Below are 8,831 nucleotides of genomic sequence, written 5' to 3' on the forward strand. Positions count from 1 at the left end.
GGTCACACACCACCCAGATGACAGACATCTTCTGAGAAACAGGCAGATCCGAAATAAAATCCATCGAGATGTGCGTCCAAGGCCTCTTCGGGATAGGCAAGGGCAACAACAATCCACTAGCCCGAGAACAACAAGGCTTGGCCCGAGCACAAACGTCACAAGACTGCACAAAGCCTCGCACATCTCGTGACAGGGAAGGCCACCAGAAGGACCTTGCCACCAGATCCCTGGTACCAAAGATTCCAGGATGACCTGCCAACGCAGAAGAATGAACCTCAGAGATGACTCTACTGGTCCAATCATCAGGAACAAACAGTCTACCAGGTGGGCAACGATCAGGTCTATCCGCCTGAAACTCCCGCAAGGCCCGCCGCAGGTCTGGAGAAACGGCAGACAATATCACTCCATCTTTAAGGATACCTGTGGGCTCAGAATTACCAGGGGAGTCAGGCTCAAAACTCCTAGAAAGGGCATCCGCCTTAACATTCTTAGAACCCGGTAGGTACGACACCACAAAATTAAACCGAGAGAAAAACAACGACCAGCGCGCCTGTCTAGGATTCAGGCGCCTGGCAGACTCAAGGTAAATTAAATTTTTGTGGTCAGTCAATACCACCACCTGATGTCTGGCCCCCTCAAGCCAGTGACGCCACTCCTCAAAAGCCCACTTCATGGCCAAAAGCTCCCGATTCCCAATATCATAATTCCGCTCGGCGGGCGAAAATTTACGGGAAAAAAAAGCACAAGGTCTCATCACGGAGCAGTCGGAACTTCTCTGCGACAACACCGCCCCAGCTCCGATTTCAGAAGCGTCGACCTCAACCTGAAAAGGAAGAGCAACATCAGGCTGACGCAACACTGGGGCGGAAGAAAAGCGGCGCTTGAGCTCCCGAAAGGCCTCCACAGCATCAGGGGACCAATCAGCAACATCAGCACCCTTCTTAGTCAAATCAGTCAATGGTTTTACAACATCAGAAAAACCAGCAATAAATCGACGATAAAAGCCAGCAAAGCCCAAAAATTTCTGAAGACTCTTAAGAGAAGAGGGTTGCGTCCAATCACCAATAGCCTGAACCTTGACAGGATCCATCTCGATGGAAGAGGGGGAAAAAATGTATCCCAAGAAAGAAATCTTTTGAACCCCAAAAACACACTTAGAACCCTTCACACACAAGGAATTAGACCGCAAAACCTGAAAAACCCTCCTGACCTGCTGGACATGAGAGTCCCAGTCATCCGAAAAGATCAGAATATCATCCAGATACACAATCATAAATTTATCCAAATAATCGCGGAAAATGTCATGCATAAAGGACTGGAAGACTGAAGGGGCATTTGAAAGACCAAAAGGCATCACCAAATACTCAAAATGGCCCTCGGGCGTATTAAATGCGGTTTTCCACTCATCCCCCTGCTTGATTCGCACCAAATTATACGCCCCACGGAGATCAATCTTAGAGAACCACTTGGCCCCCTTTATACGAGCAAACAAATCAGTAAGCAGTGGTAACGGATATTGATATTTAACCGTGATTTTATTCAAAAGTCGATAATCAATACACGGCCTCAAAGAGCCGTCTTTCTTAGACACAAAGAAAAAACCGGCTCCTAAGGGAGATGACGAAGGACGAATATGTCCCTTTTCCAAGGACTCCTTTATATATTCTCGCATAGCAGCGTGTTCAGGCACAGACAGATTAAATAAACGACCCTTAGGGTATTTACTACCCGGAATCAAGTCTATGGCACAATCGCACTCCCGGCGCGGAGGTAGTGAACCAACCTTGGGTTCTTCAAAAACGTCACGAAAGTCAGACAAGAATTCAGGAATCTCAGAGGGAATAGATGATGAAATGGAAACCAAAGGTACGTCCCCATGAGTTCCTTTACATCCCCAGCTTAACACAGACATAGCTCTCCAGTCGAGGACTGGGTTATGAGATTGCAGCCATGGCAATCCCAGCACCAAAACATCATGTAGATTATACAGCACCAGAAAGCGAATAACCTCCTGGTGATCCGGATTAACACGCATAGTCACTTGTGTCCAGTATTGTGGTTTATTACTAGCCAATGGGGTGGAGTCAATCCCTTTCAGAGGTATCGGAGCCTCCAGTGGCTCCAAATCATACCCACAGCGTTTGGCAAAGGACCAATCCATAAGACTCAAAGCAGCGCCAGAGTCGACATAGGCGTCCGCGGTAATAGATGACAAAGAACAAATCAGGGTCACAGATAGAATAAACTTAGACTGTAAAGTGCTAATTGAAACAGACTTGTCAGGCTTCTTAGTACGCTTAAAGCATGCTGATATAACATGAGTTGAATCACCACAATAGAAGCACAACCCATTTTTTCGTCTAAAATTCTGCCGCTCGCTTCTGGACAGAATTCTATCACATTGCATATTTTCTGGCGTTTTCTCAGTAGACACCGCCAAATGGTGCACAGGTTTGCGCTCCCGCAGACGCCTATCGATCTGAATAGCCATCGTCATGGACTCATTCAGACTCGCAGGCACAGGGAACCCCACCATAACATCCTTAATGGCATCAGAGAGACCTTCTCTGAAAATCGCCGCCAGGGCGCACTCATTCCACTGAGTAAGCACAGACCATTTGCGGAATTTTTGGCAGTATATTTCAGCTTCATCTTGCCCCTGAGACAAGGACATCAAGGCCTTTTCCGCCTGAAGCTCTAAATGAGGTTCCTCATAAAGCAACCCCAAGGCCAGAAAAAACGCATCCACATTGAGCAACGCAGGATCCCCTGGTGCCAATGCAAAAGCCCAGTCTTGAGGGTCGCCCCGGAGCAAGGAAATTACAATCCTGACCTGCTGCGCAGGGTCTCCGGCAGAGCGAGACTTCAGGGACAAAAACAATTTGCAATTATTTTTAAAATTTTGAAAGTGAGATCTATTCCCCGAGAAGAATTCAGGCAAAGGAATTCTAGGCTCAGACATAGGTGCATGAACAACAAAATCTTGCAAATTTTGTACCTTTGTGGCGAGATTATTCAAACCTGTAGCTACACTCTGAAGATCCATTTGAAACAGGTGAACACAGAGCCATTCAAGGATCAGAAGGAGAGAAAGAGAGGAAGGCTGCAGCATAGGCAGACTAGCAAGTGATTCAATTAAGAGCACACTCAGAACTAGAGGAAAAAAAAAAAAAAAAATTGTAGCAGACTTCTTTTTTCTCTCCTTTCTCAGCCAGTAATTTAACCCTTTTTTGGGCCGGTCAAACTGTCATGATTCTCAATGGCGAGAGAACATAGCCCAGCATATATGAGAACTAGCTCTTGGAAGATGGAAACTATACTGACCATGAACTAAACCTGCCGCACAACTAGAAGTGGCCGGGTAGCATGCCTACGTTTTTTAACCCTAGATGCCCAGCGCCAGCCGGAGAACTACCTAATCCTAGCAGAGGAAAAGACAGTCCTGGCTCACCTCTAGAGAAATTTTCCCAAAAGGCAGACAGAGGCCCCCACATATATTGGCGGTGATTTCAGATGAAATGACAAACGTAGTATAAAAATAGGTTTAGCAAAATCGAGGTCCGCTTTCTAGATAGCAGGAAGACAGAAAGGACACTTTCATGGTCAGCAGAAAACCCTATCAAAACACCATCCAGAAATTCCTTTAAGACTCTAGCATTAACTCATAACACCAGAGTGGCAATTTCCGATCACAAGAGCTTTCCAGACACAGTAACGAAACAGCAGCTGTGAACAGGAACAAAATGCAAAAACACACAAGGACAAAAGTCCAACTTAGCTGGGAGTTGTCTAGTAGCAGGAACAAGCACAGAAGGCTTCTGATTACATTGTTGACCGGCAAGAAACTGACAGAGGAGCAAGGTTATATAGCGACTCCCACATCCTGATAGGAGCAGGTGAACAGAGGGGATGATGCACACAAGTTCAATTCCACAAGTGGCCACCGGGGGAGCCCAGAATCCAATTTCACAACAAGTCCCACTGTGGGACATGAATATTTTTCACTTTGATTGCTGGTCTCATACACTGTAATACTCGTGTACTGCAATGCCTGAGACTGTCAGTGACTTACTGACAGAGCCTGTAAGCAGGGCCGGCCCGAACGTATAGGCGAACTAGGCGGCCGCCTAGGGCGCCAACCCTAAGGGGGCACCAGGGAAAAAATAGAAAAAAATTATAAAAAATCTTTTCAAAAGGCAAAAGGTGTATGGAGCGGAGCTGAATGTGTATGAGGTGTATGGAGCGGATCCGTGTGTGTATGAGGTGTACGGAGCGGAGCCGTGTGTATGAGGTGTACAGAGCGGAGTCGTGTGTGTAAGAGGTGTATGGAGCGGAGCTAAATGTGTACGAGGTGTACGGAGCGGAGCCGCGTGTGTACGAGGTGTATGGAGCGGAGCGCGTGTGTATGGAGCGGAGCGCGTGTGTATGGAGCGGAGCGCGTGTGTATGGAGCGGAGCGCGTGTGTATGGAGCGGAGCGCGTGTGTATGGAGCGGAGCGCGTGTGTAGGAGTAGCTATGTGTGGCCATTATACGGTACGAAGTATCATGTGCGGCCAATATACAGTATGGAGCATCATGTGTGGCCATTATACAGTATGGAGCATTATGTGTGGCCATTATACAGTATGGAGCAACATGTGTGGCCATTATACAGTATGGAGCATCATGTGTGGCCATTATACAGTATGGAGCAACATGTGTGGCCATTATACAGTATGGAGCATCATGTGTGGCCATTATACAGTATGGAGCATCATGTGTGGCCATATTTTTTTGTTTATAATTATTCTTTATGAAACAGTGTGATCAGCAGTGCTAAATGGGTGTGGTTGGGATGTGGATATGGGTGTGGTCAGAGGCGTGGCCTAAAAGTTGCCGCGGTGCACGAAGCGCGCTGCAAACTTTGTCCCTCTTTACCATCTTCAAAAGTTTGGAGGTATGTTAAAAGTAGTAGGGGCGCAACAAAATAGTTTCGCCTAGGGCGCCGTAATCTCTCGGGCCGGCCCTGCCTGTAAGATCCTGCTTATAACTGGATCTCACAGGCCACCATACCCTGGGGTCATCAGATGTTATCAGGGTACCATGGCAATGATCGGCTCCTGCAATTACGATTGCGGAGTCAATACTGCCACAGGGGGTTATTTAGCCTCTTAGATACCCTGTTGTGATTTTTCAGCAGTATTTAAGGGGTTAATTGGCCCTGATCTGTTCCAAAGCCAGTTGGGGCCGATACCTCAGGTTGTCAGCTGCCATGTGTAGCCGTCACCCATGAGAATTTCGGCTGCAGGGGAGGCATTATTTACCGTACTTATTGAGGTAATAAATCCCCATAATGACCGCCGGTTTAATGTGTATCGGTGGTTGTTAGGGGGTTAAAATTGAAGGTCCTTAGCGCACAAATTTGCTAATTCAATTGTAGGGTTTCAGCCCAGGAGAGGCATATTGGGTTAGGGTTCCGCCAAAGGGGTACGCCTCATTGCAGCTGATGGACTCTCTTGAATTGAACAATTTGTGCACCAAGTACTTTTCATTTTTTAACATATTTCTATAGCAGTAAATGCAGTCCTAATGTCATATATTCAATGATTGCATATTATAGCATTTCAGAGTGCAGCTGTGCAACACAGGTACACGGTTGCAGAGACAGATGCGCAGAGCAAGGGTTAAACAATTATTCACTTTATCAATACAGTAATAACCTCCTCACAGGGAGAAAAGCAAGGGAAATACAGTTAAAGGGCTGAGGGTTAAACAGGGTAACAGTAATTCAGAATAACAGTCTATCTATCGGTTTCACTTATCGTGACTCGGTTGTCCGTTCCTCTCTCAGTCTGATGGCTGTTTGGCTGCCGGCTGAGGTCAGTGCTGAGTCTTCCGGCTTCCCCGCCTAACAAACAGTCCTACTTCTGGCAGCATCGGGCGGTCACCGGTTTTGGCTGCTGAGCCCCTAGTCCATTCAGCTGCTGTGAAGAGAGTGGAGTCCTCCATAGCCCTCAGCGTGCGTTTCTCTGCACGCACACCGATAATTGAGAGTTCTCGCTACACTCGTCCTGGATCTCTGCGGCCTATCCCTCCCCGCAGTCCAGCAATGGTCCTCACTCGCTCTGCTATCTGGAAGGAAGCCCTGCTTTTTTCCCGCTCAAACATCCTTATACTCCCCTGACTCACCACGCCCCCTCTCTGCAGGTCAAGGGTCTCCTCCGTCCTCAATTTCCTTCCCCCCTGCAGCAATAGACGCAGCCCCAGAAGTGCCGGACCCGGTACCCTGTCAGTACCCACGGCCCGGTCTTCCTCCTTACAGCTGTACTATCTAGGTTATGTTGAATAGTCATAACAACTTTTACCTGTTCACACTTGCCCTATTCTGTTAGGAGGTGGTGGTCATTTTTGTTGTTTTTTTTTTTTATTCTTCATGTACACAGACAGGAGAGCTTATTCTGAAACTAAATCTAATTTAAATAAATTAGACATTTTCTTTATCAATATACTGAATGTTCTGTGCCTGACAAAATAACAATTCTGCTTCATTTAATACCTCCATGTCCTAGGGGAGTAAATCCCAACCTTTTTTTATTTTACATGAGGAACGTTTACTTCTCTACGCGTAACACAATGCCTAGGTGTGCTTAGCATGCATGTGTGCTAGGGGGTCAGATAAAATAGCTGCTCGCTGAATGTGCAACTATCTGCAGGATATGGCCTGCTTCATCAAACAACTGCGCTACCCTGTGCCGTGACTTCCATGTACTGCAGAAAAGCCCTATTATATTAAATGGGACTAAGCTGTGACTGACCTGCAGTATAAGACACATCTGGATGACTGAAGGCAGAATCGTGTTGGGTACAAGATTGATAAAAAGGGGTTTGGACATAGGATTTCCATGTATTGACTTCCTCGTGAGCTTGTGGTGGGCTTGTACTTCTACACAGCAGTCAGCCTCAACAAGCAGAGCTGCAGTTCCAAGGGGTTTATGACAATTCTGTCTGATCTGTGTAGAGGTGGCAGGGACTGTCATGCGCCTTCCCTCCTGAAAGACAACTTTTACAAAATGGTTTGGACATGTTTGTATTGTATTTTTATATATATGTACAATGCATTTTTTTTAAATGCAATGAACCTTATAGTCACTAATGTTATGTGATGCAGTTGTGGGCAGATTAGTTATATGAAGCAGTACACAGGTTAAGAGATAGTTAATGTGTTTGGGACCAGCCCAAGAGGGAAGCAAGAGGGAACGGTGGCAGGTCTCAGAAAAGCTGCGTTGCCAGACAGAGAGTCCCTAGGACCAACAGAAGCTGTTAAGGTAAGAACAGTCTGAGTGGAACGAGGCAAAGCTTTGCAAAGTACTGTATGAATGGAACAACAGCCAGAGGGTGCTGTGCCCGACACCGCATGTTGAAGACTGTTGTATCTGAACTGTCTAGTAAAGTTGAAACAAACCGAGTGTCCCCTGATGCGTATGGCTGATCCTGGTCCCATGGACATGGATGCAGCTGAGGCTACCGGCCTACAAGTGAGTGCGAAGCAAAACTTACAGCACTGCACACACATAATAGGACTTGGTTTATTAGTGGGGTGTCCGGGCATGGATAAGCAGCAACATGCCCACAGCACCAGCCCTGAGCCCCACTTCATATCATGTCGCCATTTGCAGCAGTGGCTACATCTACAGTGCTGTGCAAATTAATTGGGACAAAACATTTTTTAAGTACAATCATAAGTTGGTTACCAGTCAGTGATTCAAACTGCTTTGAACTGGTGAGTGTACAACCTTGAGTAAGAAAATGTGGTTTGACTGGTTTTAGTCAGAAAATAACAAGTGTACAGAGCAAGTGTTGCTTTGTCCCACTTAATTTGCACAGCACTGTATACTGTATAAGATGATAGTAGTTTTCTGAACGTATTGCATAAACCCATATTGAATGTACACCTGAAAGAAAATACAGACTAGTTAATCCTCACTTACATATACAGACAATAGGAAGGAGACATTTAAATGTCAAGGTTATACAGTGGTGGGGAAATTAATCAAATTGGCAGGAAGCTCTTATTAATATGTACCGCTATAATCTCTGTAGAACAAAATAACATCCTGACATTGACCATGTCAGATGCTGATCTCAGAAACGCAGCATGGCTCCAAAACGTCATGTAACTACCGTCTATACACATGTACAACTGCACACAACCAACTAAAAGGGCATTTTAATGGAAACGTCACTAAAAATATTAAGTATGATTTCCTAAGGCTGGAAATATATGGCTGCAGAAAAGTGGGATAAAATCTGCGTTGCCAGCGGTCCAGTGATGAGCAGAAGACATGTAGAATAGGATTGATCTAACGTGCTCGGTGATACTCAGATAGCACTCAAGTATCTGGGTGCTTGGATGTGTTCAGCACTTGAGTATTAACCGGTGCTTCGATTTGAAGCTCGAATCCCCGCCCAGCATCTTTGGTGCCTTTAACACAGCCAATTAACATGCGGGATTACATGCCAGTCACTGTAACGCCATAGCCATCTTGGTAGTGGCATCACTGTGATTGGCTGGCCGCATTACCTCATCAGAGGTTATAAAACGACAGGCGCCGCCACACTCGGCACACTGACGCCATTGCACAGCTCAGGGACAGTTCTGTTAGAGGGAGAGAGTGGTTGCTCAGGCCTGTGTGTGCACAGTTTAATGAATCAGAGTCCTATAATGTTGATAATGGTGCTGAAGCTGAACCATCATAATAACAGTTTTTATAAGGGCTATTCCTGTGCTTCGCTGTTTGCATCAGTTACATTCTGCATTTAGACTGGGAAGGAAAGTTGCAGGATCAGGGACA

This window comes from Ranitomeya variabilis, chromosome 1 (genome assembly GCF_051348905.1).
Source record: "Ranitomeya variabilis isolate aRanVar5 chromosome 1, aRanVar5.hap1, whole genome shotgun sequence".
Classification (NCBI taxonomy): Eukaryota; Metazoa; Chordata; class Amphibia; order Anura; family Dendrobatidae; genus Ranitomeya; species Ranitomeya variabilis.